At 46.8% G+C, this 19,495-nt stretch overlaps 1 protein-coding gene across 18 annotated transcripts in view; it reads right to left on the bottom strand.

Annotated features, from left to right (window-relative positions):
• The window catches only part of LOC128872406 (protein muscleblind), a 282,172-nt gene that overhangs the window by 146,225 nt on the left and 116,452 nt on the right, over positions 1–19,495 (bottom strand). The gene's annotated exons all lie outside the window — the stretch shown is intronic.

The following is a 19,495-nucleotide window of genomic DNA, read 5'->3' on the forward strand; positions in this document are numbered from 1 at the left end:
AGATGCGCGCTATCGCGAAAGAAATTTAATCAAGCCCGAGATGCATGAAATTTTTTCTCAGCATCCAAAAGATTCCGCTGGAGCGACCAAGCAACGGTCTCCGTAGATCGTTAACCCCAGACACCGGTCACAAAATCTTGAAAATACGCTACCTCTCCCTGTGTAACAAATTTTCCAAATATCATTCACCGTCAAATTAGTTTTTGGAAATTCATTTACTCGATAAAAAAGTAAAGCGGTACAACGTTCGTATATAACCGTTGTTAACGATATTAATAAATACTCATAGATACCCGACAGGGCTGGAGCGATTGGTAGGGGAAACTTAGAGATTAAGGTACTTATGGAAATTAAAACCACTCCCCGACAAATATTGGCGTGGAACGACTTACGAAACTCCAAAGTTTAATCTTGAATTTGATTAAGTTCGGTGCGCATTCCCGCTCTCGAGGAACGTTGCAACCCGCTTAGACTCCGCGTTTCAGAATTAACTGACCGTGCTCGACATTGTTTCGTAATAAAGCGAAAGTCTACCCCTCTAGTTTGCCGCCTTAACGACTGACCGATATAAAATTAACTTTCCGAACAACGTACCTCTGCGAGGGAACTTTTTCAGCCGCAGCGACACGCGAAACGGTTCATCGTAGACTCTTTGTTCGGCGTACAATTTACGTTTCGCATATTTTATTCAATTGGTACATGCACGAATATACGACACGTATTCCGTACACCAAAATATGCAGAATATTATGAAGAATTTTACGAATATTATTCTAATGAAATCTGCATATTTGCTATTTAAATGAAATGTTCAAAACACGGGTTATATGTATCAGAGTTTTTATGCTGAAAGCTTGGTCAAATTGAGGACTGAAAAATTCAATATTAAAGTTGATCCTCGCGGGCGGTACGTAGCTTTTAAAAAATCGATGGCAATTTCATTCGCTGTGTATTAACCTGTAGCCCTGCTACTTTTTCCATCCTAAATGGCCATGTCCGCGTGGTTAAAAATAAATACATGAAGGCTATTTAATACACCTTAGCCCACGGCGTATGGAAATAAATACGGATCTCGTATGATTTTCTCGTAGTTAGTTACAATTCCTACTCGTTGTTTTCTCTTTAGTTTATACTGTTTTTGTAGAGCTTATAATTGTTAAAGCCACTCGGCCGGATTTACGTTGCAAGCGGCAAAGGGAAACGACGAGTGCTTTCCAAAACATAGGTGCCAACTTCAAAAGGTGCATACACAGTATGTAACAAAACCTGTTCTAGATCAAAGCGAAGTAGTTGCAAAGTAACCAAACTTGCATCAAATTATACAGAATTAAATGTTCTCTTTCGCAGAATGTGTAGTAAGAAAATAAATGAAAACAGTGATTAATTTGCTTAACTTGCAAGAGAACAGATATGGCAACGCTACAACAGTTTCGCGAGCAGCATCTCTGGAACGTTTTTTTCCTCGATAGGAATGGGAACGCGCGAAAGCTATGTTCATAATCGGTGAGAGACGGCCCGCCCGATGAGGACAACAGTAGCTGAAATTATTTGAAATTTCGATGCAATTGGGGGCGGAAGTGCAGGGCAAAGGGGTCCACGTTTCTACCGAGAGAGAGGAGGATAGAGAGAACTGGAGAGGCAGTGGATAATTTCGGTTCTCGTGCGACAAAACATCGCGGTCGACCCTTTGCGTAATTGGCGTCACAGTCGTGTTTATGGCGCCACAACGAACCGTGTGGCCGGCATTACGTACACCTACCCGCATATATATATACGCACGTCCGCATACGCGGCATAGACGAGCTTCAACAGGATAAGTCGCGAGATACAGGACACCTAAACATGTCCCTATGTCAGGATTCAAGGCACGAGAAAATGTCGATGATGTCTAGATAACTTTGAACACGAAAAGCGTGAAACTGAAACTCCCATCAGCAATCGTGGCGAACCGTCGCGTTACTCGAGTCTCGGATATCATTCAGCGAAAATAACTAAGTTACTCGCCGAGAAGCGTATAGTAGACGTGAATTATTCCTCGCCATATTTGGAAGCCATAATTTGCACAGCTTCTTCGACCAATTGCTGCGAATAGTGTAATAAATCACTAAGTAAGTACGGTAGTAAAGTAATGGCCATCAATGTAGGTTACTCGATGCGCTAAGCTTAGACTGTACTAACCCCATGCTGGGGAATGCAGAACACTTGACGTAAATCAGAGGATCAGAATCTATGCATGAGACATACAGGGTGTTTCTAAAGTGGGTGATCAAACTGTAGAAATATGTCTTAATATTGCTTAATATTTCTTCGTTAACAAGGAATAATTGAAATACCTGTAACGAGTAATTTCTTTGGAGATCAAGGGTACCAGTCGTCCATATTATATTTGTGCGGCTTACCTGAAACAAAAAGAAGAAATAAAATTATCGACAAGGAACAACAATTTTGCCTGGACTAACGTCAAGTTGGGAACTTATTTTAGCAGCACCGTGTACAATCGTAATCAAGGTGAAAAATGGCTGGTCACCTGGTGAGCAACACGTGCGCAACAACGCAACATCGCCAACGATATAGAGTTTACAACGACGAGATCACATGCCTCTTTCTCGATGAGATGCCAGGTAAACGAATGTAAAACCAGAGAGCCAACGGTGAAAGAGGGTACGGGGGCAAAAGGAAGCAAGGGCGTGTACACCGAGAAATAGAGTACCGCAGAGGGAGATGGAGAACGCAAACGAGAAGACAGGGGTGTGAGTAGACAGCAAGAGGGAGGGACAGAGAGACGAAGAAAGAGGGCAAGAGAGAGGGCATTCGAACACTGATAAGAGACTCAATTATCGAACTATCACAGAGAGGCTCGTCCCGTTTGCATTTCCAATTATTTGCTGGGAAACGGTCTGCCAATACCGGGTACTCTCGATAACGCTGCCCTCTCGCTTCTCGGACCGCCTCGCCGGCACCACTCACGGCTTTCCGCAATCTCTTTCTCTCTTTCCCGCTTACAATCCTCTCCCTTCCACGGTTATCTGGCCGTCTCGCTCTGTGACAGTCCATGTTGCCGACTCCTAGCGCCGCGATCCGCTTCACCCGCACCGTGTCGTGCACCGTCCCCGCGAGGCATGAGACTTGTCCTCCGCCGTGTCGAGGGAAAATGGCATATAATTACGACGAATCGGATTAGCGATTTCTAATTGGCCGCGTCATACGAGATTAGCGTCCCGAGTTCGTAATTTATCGATGCTTCCGACTGCGGAAAATTTCGACAGCCAACCCGTGCCCTGTGAAACCTAACTGGGGTACCCTGGAGTCCTGAATTAGCGAAAGATACTGCTACGACTTTGACGAGAGAACAATTTAGCCACGATAAAGGAACATTTGCAAAAATAAGAAATAGTTATTCTCTTAAAATCAGTTTACCCTTCCAAATCTCGTTTCAAACAACCCGTGCAGTGAAATTACAGACAAAGAGGCTTCCGAGTTGTTCGACGATGACTCTCGTTACGCATCTCTGCGTCTACGTTCAGGGTTAACCAGCCGCGCCGTGAGCTGACGTTATCAAATAATATTATAGGATTGCAATCTCGACTGTACAAATTCATTGCGTAATCTCTAAGGAAATCTGAACGCGAGACGCGTGCTCGCGCAGCCTGTGTAATCGACGCCGGTATTTCGCCGAAGATTTTGGAACGCTGACAAGCAATTCCATAGGCCTCGAGGAAGATATTTTTGAAACATGACGCTCCTCGCCGAACATTCGCATAACCGTGACTCACTCGAGCGAGTCTTGCGCAAAAACAACAGAAAAAACTAGTCAACGGTCGAGGAAGTACGAATACTTCTGCGACTCGTTGTACGTTCATAAACAGTCGTGACGCCGTTTGACGGTTAACCTGATTAATCGCCATTCATTAAACACGCTATAATCAAGTAAGAACCCTCGCTACTTATTTCAACTAAAGGTCGGACGGCAGGCAGTCGTCACTTATTTCATCAGCAATGGGGACAGAGAAAATTCTGCAGATTGCAAACTTCCTCCTGCTCCCTGATGCGTGCCGGCAGACACGAAACATTCGCGTGCAACGCTAGTTAACGGTGCACGGCGGCCGCGGTGGTTAGAAATTCAAAAAAAAAGAATTGACGAAAATTTCGTGAACACATTTTCATTCTATTTTTCTTCGGTCAACAAACTGACAGATATATTAGCGTGACTTGACTCGAAAGCTGTATTCGTAGAGATAAATTTGGGCCAGCGAGATTAGCATTTTGGCCAGTTTTAGGTATTTCCAAGTAGCGTTAGTCGTAATCTACGTTTCGTTGGCCAATTGAGCATTCTTTCGATCTCGATTCCATCGGTTCGAGAGAGCGTTATTAATTTGAGCAGTTGTCAGAGGCGACGCGCAAAGAGACCGGAGAGCAGCAAAGAGACCGACTGGCGCCGATACGCTGATCATTGTCGATCGTCGTGCATCAACTCTTCCTGCCCCCGTCCCGCGAATGGGGAGATGACTGTCAAATTCACGTTCCTCGTTGATGGCCGTAAACTGAATTCAATCGATACGAGGAGCCCGATCTCCATAGCCGCCAACCCGGGAGTATGAACTTTTAAACGGGCCGTGCCTTTGTCGTGAACTCCATTGTCCCCCAAGGTTTGCAGCGGCGAGCAAACGTTGACGTGCTATTGAATTGTATCATAATTATTCGAACAACCAATTTATTGACAACAATTTTCACTTTCATGCGTTCTGCAGTCGTAGGGATTGCGTCATCGGGCAGGCGATGCGATTCGCCGAGCGGGGTAGATGAAAACGTGGACCGAAAGAGAGAAAGGGAAGAACGAATCGAGCGGGACGCGAAATCCCGAGGGTGCGCGATGATCGATTGAAACGTTAACGAAATAAAGCGGCACGGATCGGTCGCTTCGAAAACCCAGTCCTCCTCTTTCTGTCCTCTTGTGTGCTCGCTCAGCGGCGATTAAAATTCGCGAAGGGAAGAGCTGCCGATCGCAAAAGGACAACGGTCGTAGAAGGAACCGTAGACAAGAAATGTCGCATCGAACAGAGCTATCTGTGGTTGGCTAGGTTTGGTTCTGAGTTTGGTCCGAGTCGAGTTACGAAAGTGGTTAAGAAAGAGTGGATCGTGGAAGCCACCGCGCAGCATTTCCGGTACCGGAGCTTCGGATACTTTCCATGAAATTCGATTCACTCGATTGCATATAACAGGTGAGCGTACCTTTTCTATTCCACGAATCGACCTTTTTTATTCCCGGGTTGAGGTCAAGGCCAGCACGTGCCATCCAACGAGGATAGTAAATGGAACTCGACGAGAGCGAGCGAGGTAAAGAAACAACGATCGAGCGTCGGATTACTTGCGGGTGAATCTACGTGAAATTTCAGTTTTTCTAAATTTTCAAGATGAAAGTAAAGACGATGTTACCACATTTGGTTTAATATGCCCCGACAAATGGTGGGGTAGTTTCATATTTTGACTTTAGGCTTTTTGTTTTTACTTTACATCTTCTCCCAACTATTTCAACGTGATAATCAAAAGTTGACGTACTCGCTCCAGCCTAAGTTATCCAATTATCATTTATTTAGGCCACGCAAACGAGAAAGAAGATGGACGCGTCGGTCGCGTTGAAGAAAGACAAACGACGAGGGACGATGACCGTCCTCGTTCTACACTCTAGTGTTCGATCAATGGTGATTAAATCTCGTGGAGGGAAAAACGGTCGACCGACGGAGGACGGTCGGCGGTCGTGGACGGAGAAGTCGGTGTCGTCACCTCCCTTCGGGGAGGCTACGGGACATTAATCATGCGAAGTGACGCGGAGTGACATCAAACGCGAATTTACAACGGTCAGGAGGGGTGGAATCGTTCGATTTCACGAGAGGGCGGCCATCGAAAAACTTGTCAACCGATTCTTTCCGTGTTCGCCTGACAGAAAATTCGTTATTACTTTCTATCCAGTATCGAGAAAAATCTTATCGTATAATAGTCAACTAAAGTTTCTTGCTTTCGACACGCACGATCGTTTTACGCGCCGAAACGGCGGCCATCGTCGTAGGAACGCAAAGATTCCATGGCGTGCGTGTAACCTCGCATTTTCCAAGCCCCCAACCTCCATTTTTGCGCTTTATCGAAGCAAAATTGTGCGCCGCGAAACTAAAGTTAATATCTGCCGTCTAACGGCTGCCTCGCGGCGAGCAAGAATAAAGCGTACCATGCTCGACCGACTTTTGTATCGACGTCTCGATCTCTCGACCCTCCTTCGAAACCTATAAAGCTCGATCACGAGAGCTTGCGAGTCGAGTTTTCGCGACACGCTTACGGGCACGCGATCCAACGCGCAGAAGAAGATTGCCTAAATCGAATCGTATTCGATATTTTCTATAAACATTGTTTTATAGGTGGCGATCAAAGAACATATGTAAAATGAATGGAACCTCTCAAGAATCGACAACTCGACGAAGACATAACGAACGAACGCGATAGTTTCGTGAAAGTTCGCTCTCGCCTTTTCCCTGCAACCTAAAACTCGCAACTTGTAAGACAAAGAGAGTGCGAGGGAAGAAGGAGGAGGGAAAGAGAAAATGTGGTAAAGTGGATAGTAATAAGACAGCGACTAATCTCAGTTAAGAAGAGTAAATAATCAAGCAGAGTGAAAGACTGGCAATTTAATCAGACGCTGGCCAAGATTTTGAATTAAACGAGGGTGCCCATTTAATCTGGACAGCAAATTCAAGCTCTGCCGGCTGCTAATTCCTGGGAAAAAATTCATTTTACATTTTTAATCTCTTATTTCAACGCAACTCGCCTGTTCGCGCGCCATTTATATCCACCGTTCGCGTTTTATTCCTTCGTTTTAGCGAAACAATACTTTATCAACGCTATCCGAGACTCGCTTAGAAATTGGATGGGTGTACTTCTCTTTTCCGAGCCATCGAATAGCGAAATTACAGTTCAGCTCGTCGAGTGATGTATGGAAACGTGCCCTTCGAAAAATGATATGTGTCCAAAGGGAAACTCGACGGTTTTGAAGCGAGACTTATCGTTAGACGGATGAAAAAATTACGTATGGATGAGATTCGAGCAATCAGATACCAAAACCCTTAATAAAAAGGTAATCTCAGGTACTTGTTATCAATTTCCGATTCTCAAACTTTTGTGGTCGAATGCTCGATCTACGTTGATACGGTTCAATGCCGAATATAATACCGAAGGCCCATCGATATTATTCCGAATGCATAAAAAATAAGAAACAAGATATAATCCGAGTAAAGTATATACGGAAAGCCAACAGATAGCATTTCAAGCACTGTAGTCCCTGGTTATATCGGATACAATCGGATTCACTCGATTGCATATAACAAGGAAGGTAGCTTTTCTATTCTATGAATCGACCTTTTTTTTTATTCCGTATCGGGGTCGTTGTGCCACCGGACGAGGACGGTGAAAGGAATCACTTTTTCGACCGAAAAGAAATTCTGTAATATCTGACGTATACATTCGATACGCGTCATTCGTAAAGTAGCTTTTCTATTAATATTATCGATCTTAGTAATCGAATGAAAACACAGACAGATGAAAAAAACGCAATCCCGAGATGAACGGTTCCTATCGTTGTCTAGACTGATCGATAATGGCATTCAGGTTATCGTTACACAACAAACGACGGAATGTTTCACGATCGTAAACAATAAGGGCTCGTTACCAGAACGGTAACTCGATAGCCGGTCCTTAATGAGCGTTCTCAGCGAGCTCCTGGAGAAGTATTTGCTCAAAGCTGCGCAGCTAATCGGAGCCTAATTAAATAAAGAAGGGATGGTAGCTACGGCTAAGAATGAAAAAATAAACGAGTAACCAGGTAAATAGCTGTTAACGAACCGTCTGGAGCGGGACTACAGGGAAATCGATATTTTTATCTTAAAACGGTTAAAACGGAATTCTTAAGATTAGACTGTTCGTCGTCGCTAATTGACTACCGAATCGGTATGACCAACTTTCCGGTTAAAGAAACAGTCTCCTTCGAGTCTGATATATGTCTTCGACATTAGGAGCAAGAAGTTACCCGCTCACATTTTTCATACAACTGTTGACTACGACGGAAGCGGCAGGTTTTGCCGGGTTTCGAGTAAACAGTCTTCAGCGGTGTTTCAGCAAAAGTCGAAAAAAACCGAAGGATGTTCCAAGTACGAAAGCTCTCTCCTGGCTGAGATAATGACTCCGCGATTTTTAAGAAGGTCGTGGAAAAAGGAACGAGAAAGGGCTCACGATTCGTGTTATCTCGTTCTGTCGGCGAGCAGGGGCCGTCCCTTCGAGCGAGACCCTTAAAACGAACCTTTCCAAATTAGGCGCCGAATTCTCACCCGACCGGCACCTCGGTTGCCCTTTCTGCTCCCGTGCACGTGGAGAGGAGTCAACGGCCCGTTATCGTCCGTAGAAATCGAGAAGCAGACGCTGGCCAAGACCACCTACGCTTCCCACGCCTCGGCTGTTATCGTCTTGCCCTCCCGAAACAAGAAACCGTGAAGACTGCGTCGCGATCCCGAGGCTGAACCTTGCGTGTCTTCGGGGGAAGACGTTTACATTCATTTTTACTCATCTAATCTATTTTGAAATTGGACAGGAAGCGCGGTAACTTTGTCAACGTACGCCAGGCGAACGAATGGTCCCTGCGTCGAGTCGAATGATATTTTCCTCATTCTCGGCTTGGAGGCGGAACGTATAGCCGACGGTGGGCGATAAACTTATTTCGTTCTTTGTTTGCTTTTTTCCGCGTGGCCTTCGTGATTTCTCGAGCGAACACGGCCGAGCGTGCTGGGACTGCCGAGTCACCTGGCGATACACGAAGATCGTTTTTCGCGCGATGCCGCGCACTGACTTTCAATGTTCTCTTCGTTTCTGCTTCCTATCTCGCGGCCTCGAAGAAATCCAGCAAGACGCCCGGACCGAAACGATGGTAAATTAATTTCGACGATGAGTTATCGCATTCGCCGAATAAGCGAGCGTTTAACGCGTTCCGTGGCAGGCCAATTTTTGGTCCATCGCAACGCCAACTGTTCGCAAGACAACGTTAATAGGCTCGACGAGTCGGAGAGGCCTGTCGTAAACCGAGGGATTTCAACATTTGTACTCCGATGCTATTTTCGTCCAACATTTCGAGAAATTCGAGCGACCAATCTTCTTGGACTGGCGTGAAGTTTCGAGCTTGCGCTTCCTCCCAGCGGTGACACGAAGCACACGAATGGACGCGTGCGTGACCATGGTAGCTGTGTCATCAGACGCGTGCCGCAGCGATGCATCACGGAATGACGGGAATCGCGGCGAAACGCTTCAGCCGCTCACAAATCACATCGTACGCCTCCTGTTACAGCGACCGCTCCGCGCGACCATGCGCGCCTACGTGCACGCCCCTCTTTACCTGGCCGCTGGCTCTGACGCCTCTGGTCGTCGGCGTCGGGGTCGTTTCGATAAAAATGCCGTGGTAACGACGTTACCGCGCCGCTCGCTCGAATTCCGCGCTCGCGCTGGAAATAATACCCGCTCTGGTCAGCCGCGGTTCCACACCGCGATCTACGCGATAAAGATAACCTCTCGCTCCATGCTCGTGCATCGTCCCGCACCTTTTATCTCGTTGTTGCTTCCTCCCAGGTGTGCGATTTACAAGCCTCGGAAAAATTTAGAACAACATAAGCTGCTGCTATTTACGGGGAGGTGGACAAGATAAGGTTAGGCGAACACCTGTGAAATACGCTAGATTGCTTTATCGATACGCGCCCATTTTCCTTTAATACGACTCCCAACCTTGGAATGGATTCGTGCAACGTTTCAATTTCAATCACTCGACTTCCGAATATACACCGTTACGTTCTTCGAGAACTACCCTAACGTTATTACGTTTCGTATCGCGGACACGTAGAAATCCCAGGTGCGTCGAGATACGGCGCGTGTGTTCCGGCTACTCCTCGAGCTCTCTCTATTGCAGCGAGCGCTAAAGCCGGTGCATACGATCCCACGATCCAATGCATTTCGCATGACGTACGCCTCGCCGACAACGCTGTACCAGTTAACCAGAAACGCGTGAATCGCGGTATGCTCGCCACCGCCCAAAATACTTATGCGAAATCGGCGCATCAACTAGCAAACGAAGCATCGTGTATCTACACGGGCCATGGAATTTGTAATGCGTGGCGTGTAAGAGGATTGCGAGTGTCCCGAAATCCCTCATTAATAGGAAACGGTAGTTTCCCCGTTCCTAGTTTGTCCTCCCTGTTATCGTTAAATTACAAACGATATCGCTTATATTGAATCGGGATGCGCCGCTGCTATCCCTACAGCCTGAATATTAAAAGTGTCGTCATGCGACGATAGCTCGACCAAAGCTCGAGGGGAAGTAATCAAAACTCACCCCTTCTCGGTTCTATCTTCGCGAGCTTGCAATATTGCAGCGAAAAACTCGATCGGAAAAGATGGATGCGCATCGAACTTGTGAAGCGTAAGATTAAGTATTACCAAGAAAGATCGCAATAATTGCTAACCGTGTAGGAAAGCAGAATCACCAAAGAAGGTTTACCGCGGGAGTGCCTGACAACACTTTCGTTCCGATAAACAGGAAACTGTATTCTCAGTACAAGGTAAACCGCAAGTTTCCACCCGTATATCCTCGATGCCGTTCCGATCGAAACCCGTGATCGTCGACTTGTCCACTGTTTTAACGGCTACTCGCGAGAGTAAGAGAGAAATACCAAAGTCGTCGTGATTACCCGCATGGGGTGCACGCCGCTGCAAGAAAACACAATATCGTCCTGGGGCTACGCGTAAGTGCTCGTATACACCCTTAATGGATGGAACGACTCACCCTAAACGTATGTATTTTCCTGCGAGTAGCCCGTATTACTTTCGATTCTTGGACATCCCATCGAATTCGAGGGAAGTAGCGCGCTACGCGTTCGGAAGATTTAATAATCGAACAATGCTCCGTAGTAATTTACGAGGCAACCGAATGCGCTCCTTATCCTAAACACGCTCGCACTTGAGGATGCTTGTTCCGTATCGATTCGTGTAAAATGCAGACGTATTAGGTGCGATGTTTCGACGCCCGAATGAAGCTGTCTTCGGGATAGCTAGATGCAAGCCTGCGCGAGTGATAATAGAGAAATTGCACGGAGAAAGCAGACAGATGAACAGGCAAATAGACGGACATACTGACAAGTCCGGGCGTGATCATCGCATTGTTCGATACCTCAATTTTCCGTACTGTCTCATTCACGGTGCAGTCTAATTACCCTCGAGGCTTACCGCGTGGTTTAAACATCGTGGTACACGTGTACGTGTGTGTGTGTCTCTCTCTCTCTCTCTCTCTCTTTCTGTGTGTGTGCATGTAAATGGAAGCCGTGATATGGGGGAGGGATAGAGAGGGCGTGCGTACAAAGGGATGGAGGTGAACGAACATACGTAAGCGCGGCGAGATAAGGTCAGGCGCAAATGGCAAATTTCGCTCTGGAAATTTATGACGTTTCACAGTCGCGCGTAATTATCATCGGATATGCGATCGTTAACGGTCCACGAGCATCCGAAAGGAGTCAACGTACACGTTGATTTTGCGATTCGACGCGATCTACGGGGAAATGATTAAAGCACGCGTGAAGAAATGGGCAAGAGCACAGCGTAGGATCGCGTCTACCGAAACAAATGTCGTGTTTACGCTTTATGTTTAATCGGTGACGCGAGGTGACATCTTAGTCTCCGATCGTTTTCCTTCCAGCGATAGAAAGAACATCGCTTTGCATAAAGTAATCTCGCGAATGCTTTCTCAAGGGATTTGCATTGAAATAGCGACGACAAAACACGAAAAAATCGCGCGGAAGGGATATTCTCGCGCCAAAATGTTCATTTTCACCGGCGCAATAAGTTTCCCGTTAATCTGGTAGCGCCATGGATGGAGCTGCTCCGCGGACGTCTTTGCATTATTCTCAGGAAAGATTCGTAATGCTTACTCCATGAATAATGCATCAGTAGCCAACGTTAAAATCCCCCGCCGTCATATACTTTTGGTTAATCTGACAGTTCGAAGTAGTTTTCAAATAGTTTTGGCGGACGTAAATCAAGTTGAACTCAATCTCCGCATTATCCACTTCCTCGAGTTATCATAGTCTCGGCCAAGAGGCTTTCCATGTACAGAATCGGTGCGTGACGTAACAATATCGACGTTATTCGTAACAGACGCGTCGATCATTTGCTGCAACAGTTAAACGGCTAAAAAGTTGTTACCGTTGTAAATGCTAGCGTAACGGGAGTTATTGCAACGAAAAAATTCTATCGACCGGTTACTCGCGTTTATGTCTGTTAGCGGAGCGACGTCACCTATTTTCGGAACAACCTAATAATTGCGTCAGGTGTCAGAACACCGTTGTCCGCGCGATTTCCCATGAAATTCGTCCGTGTCCGATAAATTACAACAATTGTTCTCCCTTTGAATACCGTTTCCCCGAGGAGAAAAAAAAAGCAAACGATTGAACGCGGCGCGCTTCCAACGGTCATCAGGCTTCGGGCTAGAAAACATTTTCAACGGATGAATGTTGTAGGGAACAATGCGTTCCATTATTGTAATTAACACCGATGAATATCCGGGCTCACGATTTCTGTGTCGCGCGGAATACCAAAAAAAACTGTTCGATGGTTTCGAAATGTACATATGGCACTCGAAAAATCGAACCTGCGGACTAAAATTTTTAGTTGAATTATTCGGAGTAAATGATCGTAACGCGTCGACGACAGAACATGAGCCAACGCGCGATACTGCGCATCCTGCGATCGACTATCGAAATTTTAATCTTCCCAGAGTCTGGTACGTCATTTTCCCCGGGGTTTCGTCACGTTTTTATGCCTCTCCGTTCCCATTGTACAGCTGGCATCGGTTTTTATCGGCGAAGGGAACGCGACGAACCACGGGGGCGCGAACAGGATTACACTTCCGAAGCTGATCAATATACGCGAAACGCGACGCCGTGCAGCTCTCGAAGGCTGAGTAAGAGCCGTTCCGCGACTCCAAGGTTCGCGGAACGCCGGGCAAAGGCGAAGTAGACACGGCAAAGTAGATATCGACGATGTTTCGAGAGACCGAATTCTGTTTACTGAACACTCCGACTAAAAGTAGCTGGAACCAGAAGGACAAAGGGACGAAGCTGTCGCAGGTGGGGCCGGAGGGGAAAAGTAACCGAGAGAAAACCACTCCAAGTACAATGTTTCCCTCTGTTGCGGCGGAATTTGCCTTCCCGAAAATATCGTTTGGATTGGCGACTAGAGGGGTTGGCGGAAGGGAAACGACGCCGACGCCGACGCCGACGAGACGTCGGGCGGAGAGCGTCACTGCGGCGCGCGTAACAGAGAACGTGCCCTGGCTAAATACGAACGAAGAAGACGGAGATGCTTCGGTCGGACCCGAGTGAAAGTGAGCAAGAGGACCAAAGGGAACGAGGGGTGAGAAGCAACCCTCGGGTCAGGTAACCCTGGATTGCCCATTTCCAGTTTACTGCTAATTCATTCAAATTGTATTTGTTCCCAAATATACATTCTATTCTCCGGCTCTCCTCCTTCCATTCGTTCTTACGTACAACTATACGCGTATCCTAGTCGAAGTGTACACGTATACACACGGAGGGAGCACACGAAATCGTATATATTTCCTTCGGACGGGAATAACGCGAAACGCGAAACGCGACGACGAACGTATCCTCTTTCCGCTGGAACATTCCTCCGAACCTCTTTTCTCGTCTCCAGCCGATCTCGTTGCCCGAACGGAACGCCTCCGACGGCGAATATAGATCAAATAATGCTAGTATCTACGACACCGCGACGAGTTTCATCGATTTTTATAGGATTAAAAGCAGCCCCTTCTCAACTACATTCGATTGCTCAACAATCGTCTGGTATATCCATCTATAATGCCAGAAGCGCTATAGATATACTGCACGTATATACGATCTGGGTGAGTGGCAGCGATGAGCGAAACTTAACAACACGCTACGTGAACTTATCCAAACGTGCTCGCGTATCTCGAAATCGCAGCATGATATTACAAATAATAGATGGATATGCGCAAGTTAGCTTCACCTACTGCCTGTCAAAATCAATTAACGTTGGTTTACGCTTCCAACGTTCTCTTAAATCACAGACCAGTCGCACCCAGTTCTGCATCGCTGTCGAGCTTAGCGTTAGTAGTCTCGGACCCATAAATTGACGACGATTTACCCGCGTTCCCAAATGTCTGTATTTTCGTTGTTAACTTCTATTCTCGTCTATAGGTTCGCGTAATTAAAGTTTGATTGCAACGATCGTAATAAGATGATACAGACCGCGAAAGTCACGAGAGCCGGGGTAGGAAAGACGGTCGAAGATTCACCGGAAACAGCGCGAAACTTGGTCGGAATTCGAAAAGTTAGGAGGAATCCGCTTCTCTCGACTGCGTCGGACGAGTGTTTGCGAGGATCAGCCGGTGTAAAGGTAATCTGGAGGGTTACTCGAGAGAAAATCGTCTATGTAGATGTCCGAGGGAGTGTTGGTGAACATCGGTGGGTGTAATTGTTGGCCGGGACTAGAACGTTAATCTCGAAAGAGGCAAGATCGGTGAGTTTACCACTTTCTTTGCTGTTCGTCCTCGTTTCGTGACACGGATGCAGAACGCTCCTAAAACGTTGTCTTTCGTGGGGAGAATGTCAACAGACGACTGCGAATAGAGCCAGGGCCACCTACTAATTTCTGTCGGCCGGGAAACTTGGGTCGCGGAAGTTGCTGGGACCGTGGCGTGGTCGGGATAAATTATGTGAAAACCAAAATTGAAGGGGACACGGCGGGCTCAACTTCCTTTGGGAAGTTTGCTCGTCGAAAATCGACAGAATTGCCCTGCGGTGAAATATCGCGAAACGATGTGCAGAATTTGCTAGGATTTTTAACGATCTTTCGAATAGAGTAATTCCAAGGTTGATCTTTGTTCGTATAAAAAAATTGACCCTTCTACGAAGCAAAAGGATAGAACGTAAATTCTATCGGTATTCCGAGATTTTGCCCTCGAGAATGGGAGGTCCGTATTATCGGAATATAATAGAATAGAATAGAGAGAAAATAATACAAGAGAAACTAATAACGAAAAAGTCGGAACCGAGTCTGTAAACCGAAACGATTCCATTATTCGCGTGCCGGGTTGGAAGCAAAGGAAAGGGCAAAGAGTCAGCGATCGGAGCAGAGTCCCACGGAATGGAAAAATTCGTGTGATTCCCAAGTGTTCCGTATCGGTAGCCTCGATCGATGGGAAGTCATCGAGATTCGGTTAGCATAACAATACTCTCCTCGACACAATTCTCTCTTCCCTGGATGCCTAGCCGCGCGCCGGACGGCGTCGAATCAATCAGAGGCACGTTCGAACGTCGCTGGAGAACCCAGCCGCGAAACCACGTGACAATCGATATTTCACTCCACCAACGTCGCGGGTGTATACCTATCCAGCCTATAGGGACACGAGGCTCGCCGATACACCCCCTGTGCACGTGTGTAATCTCGTCTGGAGCCATGCGGAAAGTCATAAAGACGCTTCCAGCGCAATAAGATTTCGGCTGAAGGCAAAACCGGCAACCAACCGAGAAGAAACGGTGAAAGGAGCGGGAAATTATGGTGGGGGAAGCCTTCTCCAACGGAAAACGTAAAGAAGGTAAAGAAGCAGAAAAGCTGAAGCAACGGAAGTAAACCGAAAGAAAACGGGGGTAACCGCGAGTGTTTTCACGAAGAATCTACCGGAAACGAATCGATGATTTCGACGAAAAATTCCATTATTTCCATACTTTTTGATACGTGTACATTCTGTAAAGAGTACTTGTCGGACCGTTACGGTATCGTTCTCCTTGAAAAGGTTAAGAACCATTGGCCCAGGACGAAACGCGCAACGCCGTTGGCTGTTCCGCGTTCTCTTACGGATTTATGGATTTCATTATTGTCGACCGTGGTTGGTTACACCGGTTGACTAGGACCGCTTCACCGACACGCTCCGCGAAGTAGAGGGGGGACTGACAAGGGAACTAGTATAGGAGAGCAACGCGGCGCGGCGCGGCGCGGCGAGGACAAGAGGGCTGTCTAAACTTAAACTTGCTGCCCGTTTGCATTTTATGAGCAAGCAGCAAGTTCCTACGGGCCTGGAGGAATCCCGCCAGCACCCAAACTGAACCTCCCATACATTCATCCCCCTATCTTCTCCGTCTCCTTTTCTTCGAGGGCTTCGTCTCGGACGGTCCGCCCTATTCCTTCTGACGTCGACCATTTTCCAACCGCCAACCACCGACATACTTTTGCCGCCAGCCACCGTGAACCTGGCAACCCGGCAACCCGGTCAGACCACCCATTACACCATACACCCGAGCGTGTAACCCGAATTACCTCTCTGTTCGGTTCCACCCTCTCTCGAACTCCATCGGGTAGATCGTGGCGAGCGCAAAGTAATGACACCGCTGAATCTTGAGGCTTTCCGGTAGTCGTGGCTTGCAATTTGTGCCCACCTCGCAACAACGCCGTCGGAGACTTTTGTTTTGGCCAACTTGTTGGAAGAATACGATCAAAGGCCTCGTCTACCGAGTTTCGTCGAGGATAAACACGGTTTACAAGTCTTTGGCGGAAGAACTCGGTCGCAGTGACATTCTAATCGAGGGTTCGAGTACATTGTATGTACAACGGAAGCATACCGAGCAACGACATAGCCGTATCGAAAGGGTTATACTCGTTCTCGACTTGATATTCCAGGATCGCGTGGGACGAAGGTATTGTCACGAGATCGACGGAATCTCGGATGCTGAAGAGGGCATACGGGATCAGATGTACCGTCGATAAAACATTAACCCGCTCCGAGGCGCCGCGGAATTTCATTACGCAAATTCCGTGCGCGAATTTTCTTCTGAAAGAATCGTGAAATAATTTACAACGGAGATCACCGGGACACGTCGTACGCAGAACCGTTTCTCGGCCCGCTAGCTGTGCTCCGAGACAATAATACCGGGAGAATTGAGTCGGTATAGATGTTGGAATATGCGAACGAGCTAAGGCAGAGTGCACTGTTCAATAATTCAGCAGCGATAGTAGATCTTCTCGGCGAGAGTTCTCGCCTCTTGTCTCGTTCTCGATCTCCTGGCACCTACCTCGTCCTGTCTAGCCTCTCGGCTTTCTTATCGGTCACGTGCGACTATACCAGTGTGTACGAATGACCTGCGATACATTCGATACGTGTATGCATAATATATCGTGCAGAAAAAAATTACCTTTCCACGCCGATTCCGTTCTCGTAGCGTGTATCAAGCACCGAACCGAGCATCGACGCAACGACGACGCCGACGATCGAATCGAGGCGTACCGCGTAACTTTAGCGAATGCATTTACGTACGACAAATATATAATAAATAATCGATAAATTTATTTATTACGTATGGATTTGTACACGTAGTAAAACATTGTGCGCGTTGTCACGAAGCGTCCGACAATTTGCACGTGATTACGCGAGCGTCGCTTCGGTAAAATCCTCCCAAAATAATTCTCAACGGGTAACGCGCGCTTAATTGCACGGTGAGAATTTTGTCTCTCTACGCGACGCGTTTTGAAGATATATCGCCCAAGTATGTGAGGGGTTTTCGAAGACATGCGCGTCTGAAAGTCCTATCTACGCCAGCTCTGGCACGTAATGGTTTGTCGCTTTCAACGATTGACAATTAAATTAATCGTAAATCGTTCGCTACGACCGACGATCGACGATCGAAGCGATAGACGGCTCGTGGACAGACGCCCGGTGGAAATTCTACGTGCATTTTATTAACGAAAAAACGAACGATGCGAGAGCGTGTTGTTGAATTTTCGCACGCGGTGGCCAACCAAGTTTGCCACGAAAAAGGAAAACGAAGGTGTCGTTGCTTCGACCCCAACGATCGATCCCGACGAGTTTTCGTTTATTTCAACAGTGCAAGAAGTTTAACGGGCAGAATCCATTCCTGTACGTGGTGCACATAAATAAGAAAGTTGCGCAAGTTAAAAACTTGAAAGCAGAGCCAGGGGTACGGCCTCGTGGATTTATCACCTCGACGCGTCGGGGGCGGATCGTTGCAAGGTGTGCCTTAGTTTTCTTTTTCCCGTTTTTGTTTATTGCTACACCGTCGAGCAAACTGCCACTCGATTCTGAGTTACGCGCCGATTTACAAAACCAATATGCCAGCGACTGATGCGATTCCAATTCCTCGTCGTTCGATCGGATTCGTGTCGCGGACCGTTCTCTGCTTCCATTCGTAATTCCAAATACGACAAATAATGATTCCAATTTTAAATCATCCCTCTCCGATTTACATACATAATACGGTGTTTTAATTGAATCCATAGAAACGTGCATCGCTGGAATGCGTATCTATAATGAAAAAATAGCGCGCATGATTAAAAGTAGCCAGCACCGAAAGCGAATGCAGAGAAAAATATAAAGCAAAGAACAATTGTATAGGAAAACGTTCGGTGGATGTAAAAAGTTTTCAGATACATTCTCGATTTCAACGTGAAATATTTGGCAATGAATAATACCAGCAATGGATCGAAACAGGCAGCGTAATACAGCGAATAAACTTTAATACTTCTGATTGGAAATCGGGATCGTTGAATGGCCAGTCTACCAGCCCGATGATTTCTCTATGAAACCGTTCCCCTCCCCTCCCCCCTGGTCCGTGCTCGAGTCTCGGTTTACCACCGTGAACGCTGAATATTAGCTGGAGGAATCCATGTTGAAACTGCGGACAGATGTACCTTGTAAAAATTGCGGTGGTTTTGCATTTCCGTACACCTGTCGCCTATAAATGATTGTATCGCGAACGTAGCAATTTTTTTGCGACTCCGTTTCATTCGCAGCGATCCACAGCGGTTTCAAATATTGTCCCAAGAGTCCAAAAATCAATCGAATCAACCAGTTTGATTCAACGATTAAATTCGTAATTGTTCGTTGCGAAATATTTGATCGAATAAGAAGTTTGTTCGTCTTTAACCGTAACACGTACTCGAGACCAATCGGAAGGGGAAGCTTTCTACTTTTCTCCAGCGTGCAATGAGTCAGAAAGGTGAACGTTCTAAATTGTGCTCCGCGCAAACGGTAAAACGTTGAACTTTCACCGATATTATGCGCCCATCATGGAAGGAAATTTACCTCCGTGTGATGGACGAATCATGTAATTTTTTTTTTATAATTCTCGAGAAAGTTTTATCCTAAACTTTCTCGTTGATACCCGGGGTCAACTCGGGAAATTCGAAATTCCGTTCCCTTGTTCCGAAGGAGAGCAACGTTATCTTGCGGTTTGCGGACGTCTCCGCAACATATCCAGTCTCGAGTGCGTTTTATTGGTAATCGATAGAGGCGAGCGTGGCGATCGATCGTCGTCAAGCAAGAATCGACGTAGATCAGGATCGAGGCAGACAAACGAACCTCGATGCCAGCAAGACT

Source organism: Hylaeus volcanicus, chromosome 1 (assembly GCF_026283585.1).
Source record: "Hylaeus volcanicus isolate JK05 chromosome 1, UHH_iyHylVolc1.0_haploid, whole genome shotgun sequence".
Taxonomy (NCBI): domain Eukaryota; kingdom Metazoa; phylum Arthropoda; class Insecta; order Hymenoptera; family Colletidae; genus Hylaeus; species Hylaeus volcanicus.